This window comes from Rattus norvegicus, chromosome X, assembly GCF_036323735.1.
Source record: "Rattus norvegicus strain BN/NHsdMcwi chromosome X, GRCr8, whole genome shotgun sequence".
In the NCBI taxonomy this organism is placed as follows: Eukaryota; Metazoa; Chordata; class Mammalia; order Rodentia; family Muridae; genus Rattus; species Rattus norvegicus.
The window spans coordinates 116,425,924-116,444,112 of NC_086039.1; the positions used below are offsets into that span (position 1 = coordinate 116,425,924).

Sequence of the window (18,189 nt, forward strand, 5' to 3'; positions counted from 1 at the left end):
TGCCTTGCTAAAAACTGACAAGCTTAATCTTCGTCCAGGGCATGCAGGCAGGAAATGCTAAAACAGCTCTTTCTTTTGAAGATTTCTTTCATTATTCCCTGTGAGGTCAAAAAGCAGTTGTGAGTTTGGAAACCCAGAGCAGTGATGTCTTGAGAGCTAAATGAGATTTTTCTTTCTTGTAGGGCGAGTTTGGTTTGTTCAGTCCTCCTTGTGTGCCAGGCACTGTGTTAGATGCCAAAATAGATTACTAAGAGAAGGAGACAAGAAAAATCATTGCCGTTATATTCTTTGATCATGGTTGAGGCTCTAGAACAATTTCCAGTTATTTAATATCATTCCTCAGCTTTTAAAAGTCTCCCCCAAAAGAGTCTTGAACTCTTGAATATTTTATCTGATTTGAATAGGGAGAACTGATGATTTGTTTGGAATTCATGGCAAGAATCCAAACGCTCATACCGAAAATAAATATTTTCTTTTTAGTCACCAAAAATAAATATTTTCTTTTTGGTCGTCACTGCTGTGTTTCCTATGCCAGAGTCACACCTGCACTGCTGACTGACCTAGGAATGCTTTAGGCTTAACTTGTGGATTCAGTCTTTATTCGGGGCTTAATTCCAATTCTGTGGGGGAGGGAAAGGATACAGGAGGCTCAATGTAATTTGTAAATTCATTTAGAAATGTGTCTCTGTCGTGTGAAGATTTATGGAATCCTCAAACTGGACTGAACAGTCACCACGGAAAATGAATATATCGCGGAGTTATTTTCGCCCGGGTGAGGAGTACAAGGGCTGACTCAAAGAGGATGCCATGACGGTTCCTGTGCTGAAGTTGAATAAGATGACAGGCTGAGCTGGAAAATCCGTGCGCTCATGCCCAAGTTTGCTCACATCCGGTGTTCTTTTCCTTTTATAGAGAAAAATCAAGGAGAGTCAGTCAGTCAGTCTCTCTCTCTGTCTCTCTCTGTCTCTCTCTCCCCCCCCCAATACTTTCTCCTGCCATTTTTTTTATTTCCTTATAAAATTCCATTTTAATAATTTGCAATTTGGTTAGCTTAAATTGTAATAACACGAATAGAACCTTAGCATAGAAGAGGAATGATACCCATTCTTTGGAATTCAAGGTTAATAAATATGTTTTTTGGTTTGTTTGTTGGGAGACAGACTGGTCTTGAATTCATTGTATAGGCAAAGTAAGATTAAATTTGTACTTCTGACTCTCCTGCCTCCACCTCCAGCATTCTGTTTACTTTTTAGACAGAAACTTGCACTGTAGTCCAGGCTAATGTGGAATTCACTATATAGCCATACTGGCTTAACACTTGGACAGTCTTCCTGATTTAGCCTTCTAAATGCTAGGATTACAGACAGATATAAACTACCCTACCTGGCTCAATACATATGGTTTTCTGATGACAGTGATGATTTTTTAATTAATATGTTTTTAGGTATTATACAAATGTCAGCATTTAAAAGTTCGGCTTAACTTGGTAAAATGGTCATTTTTCCAGTCATTAATGCATAATTTAATGAAACCAACTATTGGCTAAAAGAAAGTTCCACTCAAAATGCAACTGAAACCAAAGGGATTTAATTGAAAAGGTAGTGGCCAACACAATTTTCAACTTGCTTTTTGAAATAATTGTTTTTTTTAAATATGCTATACACATTTCCATATGATAGGCTATATTATGCTTTTCAAGTCTTAACATTTTTCCCAACAGCAATTGTAACGTGATGATTGCATTATTTTAATTCACATATCAGAAAGTTCTTTTTTTCAGGTCCAAGGCCAAAAAGTTGGGGGGAACCATTAAGTTGACTGGAATTTGCTGATTTTTCCTTCTCTTTTCTTTTTTTTTTTTTTCTTTTTTTTTTTTTTTGATTTTTTTTTTTGATTTTTTTTTTTTTATTAACTTGAGTATTTCTTATATACATTTCGAGTGTTATTCCCTTTCCCGGTTTCCGGGCAAACATCCCCCTCCCCCCTCCCCTTCCTTATGGGTGTTCCCCTCCCAACCCTCCCCCCATTGCCGCCCTCCCCCCATAGACTAGTTCACTGGGGGTTCAGTCTTAGCAGGACCCAGGGCTTCCCCTTCCACTGGTGCTCTTACTAGGATATTCATTGCTACCTATGGGGTCAGAGTCCAGGGTCAGTCCATGTATAGTCTTTAGGTAGTGGCTTAGTCCCTGGAAGCTCTGGTTGCTTGGCATTGTTGTACTTTTGGGGTCTCGAGCCCCTTCAAGCTCTTCCAGTTCTTTCTCTGATTCCTTCAATAGGGGACCTATTCTCAGTTCAGTGGTTTGCTGCTGGCATTCGCCTCTATATTTGCTGTATTCTGGCTGTGTCTCTCAGGAGCGATCTACATCCGGCTCCTGTCGGTCTGCACTTCTTTGCTTCATCCATCTTGTCTAATTGGGTGGCTGTATTTCCTTCTCTTTTCTATCCCTCACTACTTAACCCCCTTCCTGTTCCTTCTTCCTCTTCTTCCTCCTCCCCCTCTTCTTCTTTCTCCTCCTCCTCCCCCCTCTTCCTCCTGGTCTTTCAAGCAAAATCATGAAGGTTGAAAGAAAGCATGACTTATTTCTGTAGATGTTCTCATTAGCTGTGAAGAGAACACAGATTCAAATCAGACTCTGTTCTACATGGAGCTCAGCTCTTCTAGCCACTTTCTGAGAACTTAGTCTTCAAATAGAGAAAAGCCAGAAATGGTGAGCCACACCTGTAATCCCAGGGCTCAGGAGGCTGAAACAGGAGGATCATGCATTTAAGGCACACCTCTAAGGCAAGACTGTCCATAACTTAAAATTCACATAGAATCCTGGGTTAGTTTAAAGCACATTATGTTATTATTGAAACAGAGCTGATAAATACCTGACAATATGGAGTCATCCTTGGACTGCTGAGATTAAGGGGTCTTTGGTATATTTTTTTTATTTACACTTTAAATGTTATCCCCATTCCCAGTCCCCTCTCTCCCAGAAACCTGCTGTCCCATTCCCCTCGTCCCTCCTTCTATGAGGGTGCTCTCTCACTCACCCACCCACTCCCTACTGCCTCCCTGCCCTGGCATTCCCGTACACTGGGGCATCAAACCTTCAAAGGACCAAGGGCCTCTCCTCCCATTGATGCCTGACAAGGCCATCCTCTGCTACATATGCAGCTGAAGCCATGCACCCCTCCCCACCATGTGTACACTTTGGTTGGTGGTTTAGTCCCTGAGAGCTCTGGGGTGTCTTGTTGGTTGATATTGTTGTTCTTTCTATGAAGTTGCAAACCCCTTCAGTTGCTACTTTAGTCCGTTCTCTAACTCCTCCATTAGGGATCCCATTTCAGTTCCATTGTTAGCTGCGAGCATCCACCTCTGTATTTGTCAGGCTCTGGCAAAGCCTCTCAAGGGATATCCATATCAGGCTCCAGTCAGTGTGCACTTCTTGGCATCTGCAATATTTTCTGGGTTTGGTGACTGTAGATGGGCTGGATCTCCAGGTGGGGCAGTCTCTGCATGGCCTGAACTTCAGTCTCTGCTCCACACTTTGTCTCTGTATTTCCTCCTATGAATATTTTTGTTCCCCCTTCTGCAAAGGACTGGAGCATCTGCACTTTGGTCGTCCGTCTTCTTGAGCCTCTTGTGGTTTGTGAATTGTATCTTGGGTATTCTGAGCTTTGATTAAGAGGTTTGTATACCTTTATTAATTCTTTTTAAGACTTATTTATTTCATGTATGTGAGTACACTGTAGCTGTCTTCGGACACACCACAAGAGGGCATCAGATCTCATTATAGATGGTTGTGAGACACCATGTGGTTGCTGGGAATTGAATTCAGGACCTCTGGAAGAATAGTCTGTGCTCTTAACTGCTGAGTCATCTCTCCACCCCCATCTTTAGTAATTCGTTGAGAATCATACATCATACAGTGTATTATGACCATATTCATCCCTAACTGTATCTTTATCTCCTGCCAGATACAGCCCCACCACTGTACATCCACAAATGTTTGTCTTCTGAAATTAAGATATTGTTCTGTACCATTTTTCTCCTTAAATATGAAAAAACATTCCAGGGACTATAGCTGTAGGTCAGTGTGAAAGCATTTCCCAGCATTCATAAGGTCCTAAGTTCCTCCCAAGTACTGGCCTTACAGGCTTATAGCACCTCCTCTGTCTACCCCTCCCTAATTACCTTCATATTAAAGTTTTTTTCTTTGATCTTCCTGGCCTTTGAATGATGTGGATTGTTCCACCTCCTCCCATTAAATAAATTATAGTATCAATCTAAAATGCAAGGTCGTGTTGTTACGGCATTTGACTGGGTTTTTTGTTGTTGGTGGTGGTTGTTGTTGTTTTGTTTTGTTTTGCTTTTGCTTTTGCTTTCCTTTTTTTGTGGTATTTGTCCCTTCATTTGGATTGGACCTAGAATCTTAGACATGTTAGGCAAGTGGTCTACCACTGGGCTACAACCACAACCATTTTATTTTTAAATACTTTTATTTTTGAAATTAAAGTATAGTTATCATTCCTCACATTCCCTTTACTCACATCAAGCCTTCCAATGTACCTGTCTTACTATCAAATTCATGGCCATTGTTTTTTCAATTGTCGGTGTTGTTTTGTATATATTTCTTAATATATAAATATACCTGATTGCTCTGGATAATGTTGCTTGTATGTATCTGATTTCAGGGCTGACCACTGGGTATAAGATAACCAATGGGTGCTCTCTTCCCTGAGATAGAACATGCTCCCACTTTCAGAATTCCATAGTTGCATTTTAAAAACGTTTGTGTGTTAACATAACTAAGTAGGAATCTGAAGGTGTCATGCAGTAAACTGGTTTTTATATTAGTTGGGGAAAGGTTTTTTTGGGTTAGGCTAGATAGGAATTGAGCACAGTGGTATAATATGTACAACCTAATACTTTCAATTTTTAAATATAATTGACCAGGTCACTATTTCCTGTGCCCTGGATAGAAAAATGAATTAGATTAAGTAAGCATTGAGCATGAAGAGAGAAAGATATGTAATCATCAGAATGCTTGAAGTCTTTGCATCGTTTATGCCGCCGTCTGTTATATTCTATTGGAGATATGAATGAAAAGAAAAATTATTTTTCAAATGACCAGTGTTGTAGATGCACCAATCAAATTATCTTCAATAACAACAAAATTTCTTTGTGTGCCTGTGTGTGTATTTTGTGTATGTGCACAGGTGAGTGCCCCCAAGAAGGAACTGGATCCTCCAGAGTTAGAATTAGAGCTCTACATGGGTGTTAAGGACCAACGCAGTCCCCAGGAAGAGCAGGAAGTGCTCTTAGTTACTGAACCATCTCACCAGCCCCCTCAAACACTTTATTTTGAGACACTATGATATTATCCAGGCTGGCACAACCTTGTGATCCTCATGCCTCATTACCCCTCGATGCCTACATATCTAACTTCATCCTCAGTAACTAGGAATTTAGGTATGTGCCACCACATACGAATTGTTTCATCTTTGTCTTTTTGGTTTGGTTTGGTTTTGGTTTGTTAGTTTTTCTTGTGTTTAGACCTGTTGTAACACTGGGCATTGAACTTAAGATCTATTTATATACTAGACATCTTCTCTATTACTAAGAGAGGTGTTTACTATGAGACAGGGTCTTCAATAAGCTACCCAAGCTACCCTTGCACTCAGTCCATATCCTATTCAGCCTTGAATTTGCCATATTTCTGCCTCAGCCTCCCCACCACGTTCGCTTTATTTACCTTTTGACATCATATCATATGCCGTACAGCTAACCAGATATGGAAGCAATGTAAAGTGTTTACATTCCAAGTTCCAATCCTCTAGTCATGTCTCTAGAAGATAAAGTGCATCACAATATGGAATGATTACTTATTGGGGCATCTTGTGCTTATGAAGTGGGCAGTTACTGCTTGGGATCTCAGGATGCTGAACTTTTTCTCCAAATATGAAAGAACAATTGCAGAACCTTATATAGCTCTGTGTAAATCACTTGTGTGGTGTGCATTTGGGGTGAGAGGGAGGAAAAGCAAAAGTAACCCTGAAAATAGATCCATGTGAATGTTAAAACAACAATTGTCTGTGCAACCGGAAGTTTGCATAGCTGCTGCTGCTGCTTCTAGGATGCCTCCTTGAAATGTTCCAATTTTCTTCAAAAATTACAGTAGCATTGCTATACTACTGTGCATTATATTGGCTCCAGTATTATATGTTAGACCTCTGTTCATGAATGTTTCATTCACTGTGTGCTATTTTTTTTTAAAAAATAAAAAAGGGTAATGCCTTGTTTCTTGAAAGGAAATTAGATCATTCTATTGAGGTGTGTCATTAAGCAGAGTGGGAGAGGTCTCCAAGGTACCCGTGAGACACGGAAAGAATGGACAGAGCACTGGGTGTGGTGGGGAGTATGATGCTTGAGCGAAAGTTGGAAGAGGTCTTAAAAATATGCTCTAGATTTTGTTTCTAGCTACACATCGCATTGCTACGTATGTGAAACTCTCCTGTGACGTTAATGGGTGTGCCTCTGATTTTCTTTTTCTTTCCACCCTCAGGGGTGTGTGTGAACCTTATTGTTTTGATTGTAAGATCTAAAGGCAATTTGCACGTGTTTTCCGTTGGCTTTGCATTCAACCTGATGTATTGTGACGGGAATATGAAACCCGTTTTCGTTCTGTTGCCCGCTTGTAAAAAAAAAAAAAAAAAAAGTAAGGCTCATGATTCACCCTTAGCCACTATCTTCTACTCCCAAGGCAATTTTCATTACCCAGAGTAAAAACAGGTTCTAGTCACAGGCATGGGCACATATACAGACACAGCGTCACCGTTTAGCCCATCCTATACCACCCGTTTCAGGTGCTGAGTGAAAAAGAAGTTTACGAAATGAACCATGGACCACAAAATAAAAAAGAAAAATTAAAAATCTTGAGTGTACTATTGATAGTGAAGAAGTTTCGTGTAGAAAACTTCGTGTTATAGGGTTTTTGTTTGGATTTTTGTTTTTCTAGTGCTGGAGAATAAAACTGAGGAGCTCTTGAATGCTTGGTAGGAAACAAACAGATCAGTAGCATTTGAGTTTGAAAACATTAAAGAAATATATGCATTTACCTATGACGGAAGAAGTCAGGGATACATTTTGGTTGATTGTTTATTTTGCTAAGACAGGGTTTCACTGTGTAGCTGACCTGGAACTTGCTATGTAGACTAGGCTGACCTTGATCTCAGACATCCACTAGCCTCTGCCTCCTGAGTTCTGGGATTAAAGATGTGTGCCACCATTGCCTAGCATCGATCGAGTTTCTAAGTAGCCTGTTAGAAGTATCTGTAAACAGGAAAGAAAAGTGTATTCTCAAGCAGCACACTGTTTAAAACATCATCCAGTAATGGGGTTGTACATCTGAAAAGAGTGGTGATATAGCACTTGGGACAGACCTATCTAAGGGGTTGAGGCAAACGGTGTCACTGTAGTACAGCTCCTGTTGGGAAACTCCAGCATTTCTGGCCCAGCACTGCTGTCTCCTTACCTCAGGTGGTTGGTTCTGTTCCAGTATTCATTGACTGCAAAATACAGGATTCGTCTGCCTGGTTTCTACCTTCCAGTTAATACCAGGGGCTTCGCAGGTCCTCCAGAAGTATTATCTATCCTAACAGGCCCCGGGGAGATGGTGCTAGGTTTGCTTTGCAAATGGAGACTTTGAAAAAGCTAAGAAATTCATATACTGAGTCAGCAATTGAAATGGATTAAAAAAAAATACATCCCCTGGCTTCTCCTGGTACTTCCTGTCCATTTTACATTGTGTTGCTTTTGGGGGGGAGTATTTCATATGGACTTTGATGATTGCTGTAATGCACTGAAGCATGTCCATTAAGCAATGAAGCGTAATCCAGTATTGGTAGGCATGAGGTAGGGAGGAGAACAGAACATTGTCTGCCTCTTAATGAAGACTACCCAGTGGTGGTTCCTCTTCACAAGTGAACGCTCTGTGAGTCACATCTGTGTGCTGAGAACTTAATGGGTTATATAAGACTCATCGCCTCGTTTTATCTTCTTCATAAAAACCCAGAGTATGCTTTCTCATTTTATTTCCTCATATGGTAGACAGAGGAGATGTTAGTAAGCAGGTGTTATCCGGGAAGGTTACAACACTATCCACCACTTGCTGAACACTGACCCTCTCCCATACCTTTCCCAGCCTTCTCCCATACCTTTCCCAGCCTTCTCCCATACCTTTCCCAGCCTTCTTTTAACCTCTAAAAGATATGTGGAATTCGCTCCATTTTTTTCAGATAGGGATGTAGGCCCCAGAGAGGCTAAGTGATTTGATAAGGGTCACACAGACTTACAGACTGTGACTTCTAAGGCTCCCATGCTGCCATTCCATTCCTCCCAGGTTATTCATTTGCACTGAATCTAGAGAAATCTTCTGAGCCTAGCCAGTACAGCTGTGTTTTTTGGTTTGGTTGGTTGGTTTGATTTTTGTTTGAGGGGTTTTGTTTGTTTGTTTGTGGGTTGGTTTTGTTATGTTTTTTGTTTTTGTTTTGTTTTTGCTTCTTTTTATCTATCCATTCAGTAATTCAGTTACTAGAGTAGGGAAGAAGAAGGGTATTAATAAGAACATCTGTCCATAACTAATGATTGCCATCATCTACATTTATGGCGTATACAAAATCATTAAAAATGTTCTACACTGCATAAGGAAATTAGTTACTCTGATATGGAGTAGTTCATATTTTTATTCTTTATACTGCTACGACTACTAATTATTCTTTTGTATAAAATATTATTATTATTATTATTATTATTATTATTATTATTATTATTGGTGTTAAGACAGGTTTTCACTCTGTAGCCCTGGCTGTCCTGGAGCTCTTTCTGTAGACCAAGCTGACCTCGAATTCACAGAGCTCCTCATGCATCTGTAACCCCATTGCTGGGATTAAGGGCATGTACCATTATGCCCAGTAAGTATTGCATATCATTACAATCATTTGCAGGGTAAGACATGGAACCTTAGGGCCTTTCGCATACTGGGCCAGCACTGTCTGAGCCCCAGCCCCAGTTTCAGCCCAAAATGCTTATGGTTGTTGTCATCCTGGCTGGGAAAGCCAGGCTGAAGAGATTAAACAACTGGCACAGGAACACATAAACCTATTAAATTGTGGGGCTGTGAGGGATGGACACCCAGTCTGACTCTGGAGCACTTTCTAAGGTGCCACTCCTTTTTCTGACAGAACAGTCTGGCGTACTGTGCTGCTGTCAGAGGTTGCTCTTCCAACAGAAACCAAAGTGAAATAAGTGTGCTGCTCCAGTTAGAATCTGGAGTATAAATGTTGTATGTGGACTGGAATGAATAATAGAAAACATAAGCGTCCTGGGATAGTTAATTTGCCTCTCCAAGTAATGTACTTGACTGTGGATGAGTGGCTTGGACACTGGGGAGAAGCTGTTCTTTGTGTTCTAAAATAAGCCGGTTACTTGGCTACAGCTCAAACTCTAAATAGGTATATGGGTTGTAGCTATTTGACCTGAAGCAACTTGAAGTTCCCTTGGTTCCCTGTCTGGTTTTAAAAGTGGAACCAAAACGAAAGCATAAAAGCATCAAGTTTGCTCTCAAGGTTGTGCTTCAGTTCAAATTTATTCCACCTCTGGCAAAGGACTGCAAAGGCAGCCAGGAAGGAGATTCGTAAGTATTGTATCATTTCTTTGTCAGGGTGTTCATTTGCTAGCAGGAAGTGTTGTGACTTGTTCTTTAAAGATGCAATTGTAAGAAGAATGTTGGGTTTCCAGATTTCAAGTTCTGGGCGTGGGAGACAGTCCTCTTAGTACTTCAAGAAAAGAAGCAGGTTCGCTCCAGTCAGAAGGGTAACTATTTTAATATTGTTTTTGTCGGTGCTAACTTTTTAGGTTACTGAATATTTAAGCCGAGCTTGACTGTTTAAAACATGACGTTTTTATTTTCTGTTTAGGTAAACCTTTGTAATCACTTTTAAAATCTTGATTAAGGATAAGTCAGATTTGTTGTAAAACATTTTTGAGAATAAGAATTTAACCTCTACTTTGTTCTATATTCTGCTGTTTTTCTCTTCTTCAATGTTGGGAATGTTCTAGGGGTTTTGTTCTCTTTTTTAAAAAATGTGTTTGAAGTCCAACTTATGTAATCTTAACATGTCAAGTTGGATACCTCACAGCTTAATTGATAGAAATTGTATCTGTGGCATTTTGAATGGAAGGGAGAAGAGACAGGATTTCAAATGCCTTTGCTTCTTGCTAAAGGATTTTTTTTTTAAATTCTGTAACAAAGTTTGTCATGCTAGAACATGTCACGATTAGATGAGGATCTCTGCTCTTACAAAGTGGCCTATGTCAAACAGTTGTCCCAGCATTTCTAGTTCACAACACACATGATTTAGATGGTGTTCCTGTCCCAAAGAAGTGTTCATCTTGCCAGCAGGGTTTTCAATCATACACAGCTGAGGAACTTAAAAGTCTTAACTTCCTGAGTTCCTGACAAAAGGAAGCATAGCTAGTTATAGAATGATCTTAAATCCGAGCTAAGTAAGTCTCATCTATGTGGTCTGGAACATTAGGTCTAGTGTTTTCAGTACAGGGAGAATATTTGAATTGGCAAACTATATGATACTGAAGAAGTCACTTTGGTGACAAAGAGATACAGACTATGGGTAAGCGATGTATGCTCCACGAGTTTGGGAAAACAAACAGAGATGAAAGCTTTCAAAAGAGGTATTTCATTCCAAAAAATCAGTGCCCATTAGCTTGGCAAACAAATTGAGGAACGAAAAGGGTAATACGAGGTAAGTCTTCTGGTAATTTTTTTTAATTTTTGAGATTATAATATAACATCATTCCCCTGTCCCTTTCCTCCATCTTGGTTGAGTCTTTTTTTTTTGAGTTTGACATATTTAAATCACTATTATGACTTGCATTAAAAATCTATACAACTTTTGGGCATCAAGCATTTAAAGAATGTCTTCAATGTAAGTTAAGTCAAACATTGCTATTATTGGCAGAGTTAGTGACTTATTTTTAAATAGCTTTTAGATCGTATCTGTGTTTATTAAGAGCCAAGGGGAAGGGAAAGGAAACTTTTACTTAAAATGGAAGTATTTCATGTTCCTTCAGGAAGTGACACAGAGTCGGGCACCCTTTGGGATTTGAGTGACTCATACATACTGGTACTGAAAAGGATCAATTAGAATCTAGCTTATACTAGTCTAGAAGAGATCGCAAATATTTTCAGTAGATGAATTTGTTTCTTGATATGTAGTAGTGAAATCATGGGATGTCTGGTGTTAGATTGAAAACAATTCCAGTTAGAGAGGTAGGGCAAAGAGGAACAGGAAGGAGTGCAGAAACAGGGGAAGTGTCTGTGGGGAAACTAGGAGAAATGGAGTACCTGCTGGTTGTGCGGATGGTGATTGTATATTATTTTCTCACAGTTTTATACATTGAAAATGCTAATAGCACAAAACTTGACATATAATTAGCTAATTGTATAACTAGCTATGTCTGTTTGTAAACATCCAGTTTTACCTGGGAACGGCAAGCCTGTCAAAACATGATCCATGCCCAAGTCGGATTGTAAAGGCGAAATGTGCTGCATGTGTGCCAAAAGGCAGCAAGGACTGTTTCTAAACTTCTTGCTGTTTGACTTTCAGTCACATTCACATCGTAGCCTGCAAAGCTCTTGAAGAGTTCTGTGGTATCTTCAAGTGTGAAACCTGAGTAAATAAGTAAAACATGATCACAGGCTAATTGCATGTAAAGAATGTGACTTTGTTGTGTTCTCAGTTTTTTTCCAAAGTGTTTTGTTAATAATGCTTGCAACTTTATTCATTCATTCATTCATTCATTCATTCATTCATTCATTCATCTGTTGGCACTAAGGACTGTGAGGTCTGAGCCTCACATATTGTTAATGCTAGAGAAATACTCTGCCACTAACCTGTACTCTGAATCTCCTTAGTTTAGCATTGTTTGTTTAGGCTGCATTTGTTTACTTTTTTAGACAGGGTTTCCTTATGTAGCCTATCCTGTCTTCGAACTTTTGTGTAGCCCAGGGATTCACAATCCTCCTGCCTCACACTCCCAAGTTCTGTAATTATAGGTATCTCCATGCTCAGCTCACGAATATGCATTTTGCAAACCCACTTGAGATGACTAGATAGACTAACTTCCTGAAAGGTAGGTTTGCTCGCTCCCATCAATGCTTATTCCTTTAGACAATTTTTGGTGTGTACTTGTTGTGAGCCAAGATACAAAACCATGGCATAATCTTCTCTCTTTTCAAGAAGCCAGGAAGAAATAAGTGTAAGAGACAGAAAAGGCAGAAGGCAATCAGCTCACTGTGGAATTTAGGAAATGTTTACTGACTCACACCTATGATCATGTGTTGCATCTCCTTTAAAGTTATCCAAACAGAAAATTTGAGGTTTGGGCATGGTAGTCTATGGCTGTAATCACAGAATTTGGGAAGCAGGGACAAGAGAATCAGGAGTTTAAGGCCAGCCTAAGGTACATGAATCCTTATTATCTCAAAACAAAAACAAGCAAATCCACAAAATTTTAGGATGGTATAGTTAGTTGCCAGTATTAAAGAAGTAGAAAGTGGGCAAAAATAGCATAGGTTAAATCGATATACGAGTTTTCAAACAAACAAGTCTCTGCCCCTTTATTCTTCTCAGGAATCTTTAAAGGCTCTGTAGGGATCATGAGACAAGGCATGCAAAGGAAAGCAATATCTTTACATTTCCACGGAGAGAGGCGTTTAAGTCCCCTTAAAGGTTTTGAATACATCCAAGTTAAAATTAGACTTAAAGGAAGGAAGTTCATGGGACAGAGCAAAGGGTAAAGGAAGCCTTCAGCAACAGTTGTCCAGAATATAGCAACTTATTGGGAATTGAAAGCATATTTTGTCAAGGAAGTATATGCTGGCCCTTGTTAAGATTTAATTATTTAAAGCTGGAGAGACAGAGATGACTCCATGGTTAAGAGTGCTTGCTGCTCTTCTGAGGACCTTGGTTCAATTGCCAGCAGTCATGTGACTACTCTAACCATCCGAACTGATGTCCACGTTGGCCTCTGTGAGCACACAGACATACATGCATGGTAAAAAAAACACTCAAAATAAAAAGTAAATCATTTTAGAAATATATATTTATTTATAATGTGTGTGTGCATGTTTTGCTTGCTACTTGATGGGTGTGCACCACACATGTAGTGCCCTTGGAAGCCAGAAGAGGATTTCAGATTCCCTGGAACTGGAGTTACAGACATATTTCATCTACCACAGGGTGCTGGGGACTGAGCTGAAATCCTTTACCAAAGCAGCCAGCTTTTTTTAAACTGCTGAGTCATATCTCCAGTACCAAGTAATAAGACTTTTCAAATTACAAGTATCTTTGAACTCGTTATCTGACTTTTTTTTAATATTGTCATTCACGTGTTGTTTGGTAATACAACTGATTGAATCGAGCGTCTCGTGAATGCTAGGCAACACTCTACCACTGGACTGCATCCCCAGCCTCCTCTTCATGTATAATTTGGAAGCGTAATCTGGCTAAGTTGTGCTGATTGCTGTTGAATTTGGAATCCCTTAGCTTCAGCTTGCCCAGTATGTAGGATTATAATGCTGTTCCACCAGGCCAAACCTATGCTCCTTAACCAGAGTGAACCAAGAAGCGGAGCTGGAAAGATGCTTCTGTAGTTAAGAGTTCATACCGCTCTTGCAGAGGACATGATGAGTTCTATTTCCAGCGCCCACATTAGGCAGCTCCCAAGCACCTGTAACTCCACCTGCAAGGGGAGCCCATGTCCTCTGCCTTCCATGCGTGTGCATGTACACGAATAGATGAATATTTTCAAAAAGAACGAACCAAGAGTACTTGCTACATAGATCCAGAGTCTTTCAAGCAGTGGTTTCATTCCCCACGTTGTAATTCTGTACAACCGAAATAACCGATGTAGCTATGCCTAAAGCTCAAATGCTGTTGGTTTTGTGAAGAACATCTAAAGACGTTCTCTGCTTTTGTTTTACAGTGTGTCGCTGAAATGTCAAACATAATTCCCAGAAGTTGTAAGCCTGAAAAATAACTGTGCTAAGCAAAGTCTGTTGTATAATTGAACATTCCTTTCATAGTTTGTTGTTGTTGTTGTTGTTGTTGCTGTTGTTGTTCACATTGAGTATGAAAAAACCTGGATATTTACTATAAAAAACAATTGGCAAGACCAGGTATGGTGGTAAAGACCTTTAATCCCAACACTTAGAAGCTGAGGCAGGTGAATATTTGTGACTTCCAGACCAGCCTGGTCTAGATAGTGACATCTTAGCTTATGGTAAAAAAAAAAAAAAAAAAACAAAAAAAAAACAAAAAAAAAAAACAAGCAAACAAAAAAAAAAAAAACAAAGAAGTAATGGGCAAGGGCCATGAAATAGAGAGGTAGCTCAGTTGGTAGCATTCTCAGCACCACATAAAACAAGTATCTAGGTACAAACCTGTAATCCCAGCATTCAGGATCTAGAGACAGGTGAGCCAGAAGTTTAAATTGATACTTGATTACATGGTAAAGTCCAAGCCAGCTTGGACTACATGAGACCCTGCCTAAAAACAATAATCAAACATGATTTAAAAAATGCTAAAATGTCAGAATGAAACCTAGTATAAATCAATAGAAAACAAAAGGAAAAAAAGACCCAGAAGACCAAAACGATCTTTTTGTGTTTATAGGCGTAAGTGCACAGACGCACTGGGTCATGATTTCAGGACAACTGCTGCTGTCAGTTCTTACTGTCTACTTCCTGGAAGGCAGGGTTACTTCATTGTTTGCCACTAAATACAGCAGACAAGCTGGCCTCAGAGCTTCTGGGGATTCTTCTGTGTCCAGCCTCATGCTGTAGGAACACTGGTATTTTAGACGTATGCTATTGTGCCCAGCTTTACGTAGGTTCTCTTGGCCTTGGGCTTACGCGCAAGCTCTATGCCTATACCCACTGAGCCGGCTTCTCATCCGGAAATATGCAAGTATCACAAATACTGATGTGCTATGGTTAGGGAATTGTCAAAAAAATTTAAAAAGTCATCATGCCTTAATGCATTTCAGAACTAGGAGCCTAAAAGAAGTGTGAGGCCATTTGTGATTTGACTACTTTCTTTTGACTTTCTTTTTTAAGATTAATTTATTTTTATTTATATGAGTACACTGTAGCTGTCTTCAGAGACACCAGAAGAGTGCATTGGATCCCACTACAGATGGTTGTGAGCCACCATGTGGTTGCTGGGAATCGAACTCAAGACCTCTGGAAGAGCAGTCAGTGCTCTTAACTGCTGAGCCATCTCTCCAGACCTCTTTTGACTTGTACAAAGCATTGAATGAAAATGTAATGTAGGGCCAGACATGGAGGAGTCCTCACCAGGCAGAGCCAGGCAGATCTCTGAGTTCAAGGCCAGCCTGGTCTACAGAGTTAGTTCCAGGACAGCTAGAGTTAAACAGAAAAAAAAAATCTGTCTCAAAAACAAAACAAAACGACAACAGACAAACCAAAAACCAAACAGACAAACAGCCCCCCCTAAAAAAATATAGAGAGAGAACATAGAAAGAAATGATGTATAGATTCTTAAGCTATTAAAACAACTGCTTTACCAAGATTACACGAAAATTTGCTTCAAGGAGAAAAGTTCTGAAAGAGAAAGAAAATTGACTGTATGATGAGTGTTTGGCTATGTTTACATTAACACAAAGTTCTTGCTAAGCTTTGTGGCAGTCTTCTAAAATCTGTGCTCAGCTGAAGAAAAAGGTCAGAAGGAAGCACAGCACTGGGCATCAGGCTTCTCAAGAAGAAACCTCTCAATGGGAGAGGAGGCACCTAGCCTCACCGAGACTTGAAGTGCCAGGATGGGGGAGTATCTAGGGGCCCCCCACCTGCTCAGAGAAGAAGGGGAGGAGGGTTGGGGATGGGGGCTGGGATGGGGGCAGTGAGCAGGATGTAAAGTGAATAAATAAAACATTAAATTAAATTTAAAAAGAGAGAGACTTCAGTAGAATCTTGGAGGTTGACAGTGATGTAGTAGGAATGGAGGAAAGGGAAAGCAGAAAGAGAGACTGAGAACAGGAGATGTGGAGAGAAGTCTTAATCCAGTGTGGTGCTGTGGAAGTTAACAGGGTACGGTCGGAAGAAAAGCTCAAATCAAAAGGCTCTTTCAAAGCTGGGCCAGGGTGACAGATACCTGCAATCTCAGCAAGAGGGAAGTTAAGGAGGGAAGATTACCACTTCCAGACCGGAGAGGGCTGTACACCTTGTCTCAAAAATACAGAAGTCAAAGTTGATGCAGGAAGTTGGTGTAAGTAGTGGGACTCCTGAAATAGCAAGCAGGTGGTGCACAATGTAGGTACAAGCAGTTATAGCTTGCTGAATTTGGGGATGGGACATAATCGACTGGTTGTGTATGCTAGTTATGGCTCATTTTTAATTTGAAAGAAAATCTGAATGGACTGTGTCCAAGGCACACAGTAGTGAATATTCAGTAAGTTGTTGAACTTTCATCACAGAGTGGTTGGGAATATTGACTGTTTCAGATAGGTCTGTGGTTTGAGACTTGGTTCATCTATTTCTAGCTATGTGAGTTTGAAGTGATTTCTCTAAAGCCAGTTGCTCTGTTAAGTGTTAATATCACACTCACACACACACACATGAAATAATTTTTAATTTCAATAATAATATTTCTAAGACTCTAGTTTTCTAAGAAGTAGCTTCCATTTTACCTGTGGAGCAAGTAGCTTACCCCGCAGTGAATATGTCCTCTGTGATTACGAGAGGCTAAAATAGAAACACAGAAAGACGTGCTGATACTTCACAGAAGTTGTTATTACCTATACTTCAGGCGCTGTGATACAGGTTAGGTGGATGCCAATGAGACGTGATACTGATCAATGAGATAGGAGTATTAAATGCTATTTTGGGATAACTATATTTTCTATAAATAAATGTTAATTGGGCATGGTGGTGCATGTTGGTAATTAAAGCACCTTGGAGACAGAGATAGGAAGATAGCAAATTCAAAGCTAGCCTGGGTTATATAGCAAGATCCTATGGAGAGACTACTGAAACTTCTAGAATTGATCAAATGTGAGACCATAAAGGGACATGATGAAAGAAAATCTCAAAGTTTGTAAGAAAGAATCCAAGGAGTTTAATGACGGACTCACCCAAAGGGAACAAATTTTGTGGGCAACAAGTGTCTCAAACGTATTTGCCTAGAGACTATGAAAAATGGAGACGTTGGATATGAAGCCTGGTATATAAGGAACTAGAGTTGGTGAGGGAAAGGGACGAGGCCAGGAATGGGACTCACTGAAGAGAGCATCTGCCTAGCATGCTCCAGGTCCGGGCTTTGAGTTATAGTACTGAGAAAAGGAGGGGAGGAGATGGCAGTGAGGTTGACTTGAATAACTCTTGTTGAACTTCACCTCCTTTTTTCAGGTCTCAGCTAGACTCTGACCTTCTGTAATCATGCCTGTCAGTAACCCTAGGCAAAATAAAAGCCCAAGCCTTCCTGTATTACTGCAGCTCCAGATAGCACCTTCTCTTTCTGACTCCTAAGCCTAGCATATATATATAGGTCTCCAGTCTTTAAGACAAAGGTCTTACCACATCCATGGAAATGGTCGCCGACACCTACCATTCAACATGTATGACCATGATAGCCCTGGTATGATGTGCTGTTTCCCCCCACTGGACAATAAACTCTTCTAGAGAAAAGAGGCTTTGGGGTCCTAATGGTTTATATTCGTGGCACTGGACTCACTGCCTAATATGTATTAAGCCTTCAGTGAAGGCTTGGTGAGTGTCGATGAGTCATGAGTGAATGTGTTAGACACTCAGGTTGAAATCTGCCAAAGGCATTAGGAAATAATGGCACTGAAGTTTGAGTAATCACAGGAAGAGATGGTGAGCCTTAGCCCAGAGTGGCACACACCCATCCAGCCTAGAGACTGGCACTGTTGACTTACCTAATTTGAGGAGGAGGCAGGGTGGCAGTTTCTGTTGGTACAGGTAGGAATGTGAAGTGTGGGTGTTCCAAGGCGCTGCATGCTTTGAATGGAAAAAGGTGACAAATAATATCTCCTTTGTTGTTGTTGTTGTTGTTGTTGTTTTTGCCTGCTCTAGAATTGCTTGC

At 40.2% G+C, this 18,189-nt stretch overlaps 1 protein-coding gene across 8 annotated transcripts in view; it reads left to right on the forward strand.

Annotated features, from left to right (window-relative positions):
* Window positions 1–18,189, forward strand: part of Pls3 (plastin 3) — a 94,652-nt gene that overhangs the window by 24,677 nt on the left and 51,786 nt on the right. For 2 of the 8 annotated variants that reach the window (XM_017602164.3, XM_063280327.1), the window contains exon 1: window positions 9,755–9,859. The exons of 4 other annotated variants lie outside the window; for them this stretch is intronic. The gene's annotated coding sequence lies outside the window, so the exon portion shown is untranslated. Of the gene's footprint in view, window positions 1–9,541; window positions 9,681–9,754; window positions 9,860–18,189 lie in introns of those variants that run through there. 2 more of the 8 variants (XM_017602163.3, XM_006257438.5) reach the window with 2 other exon arrangements.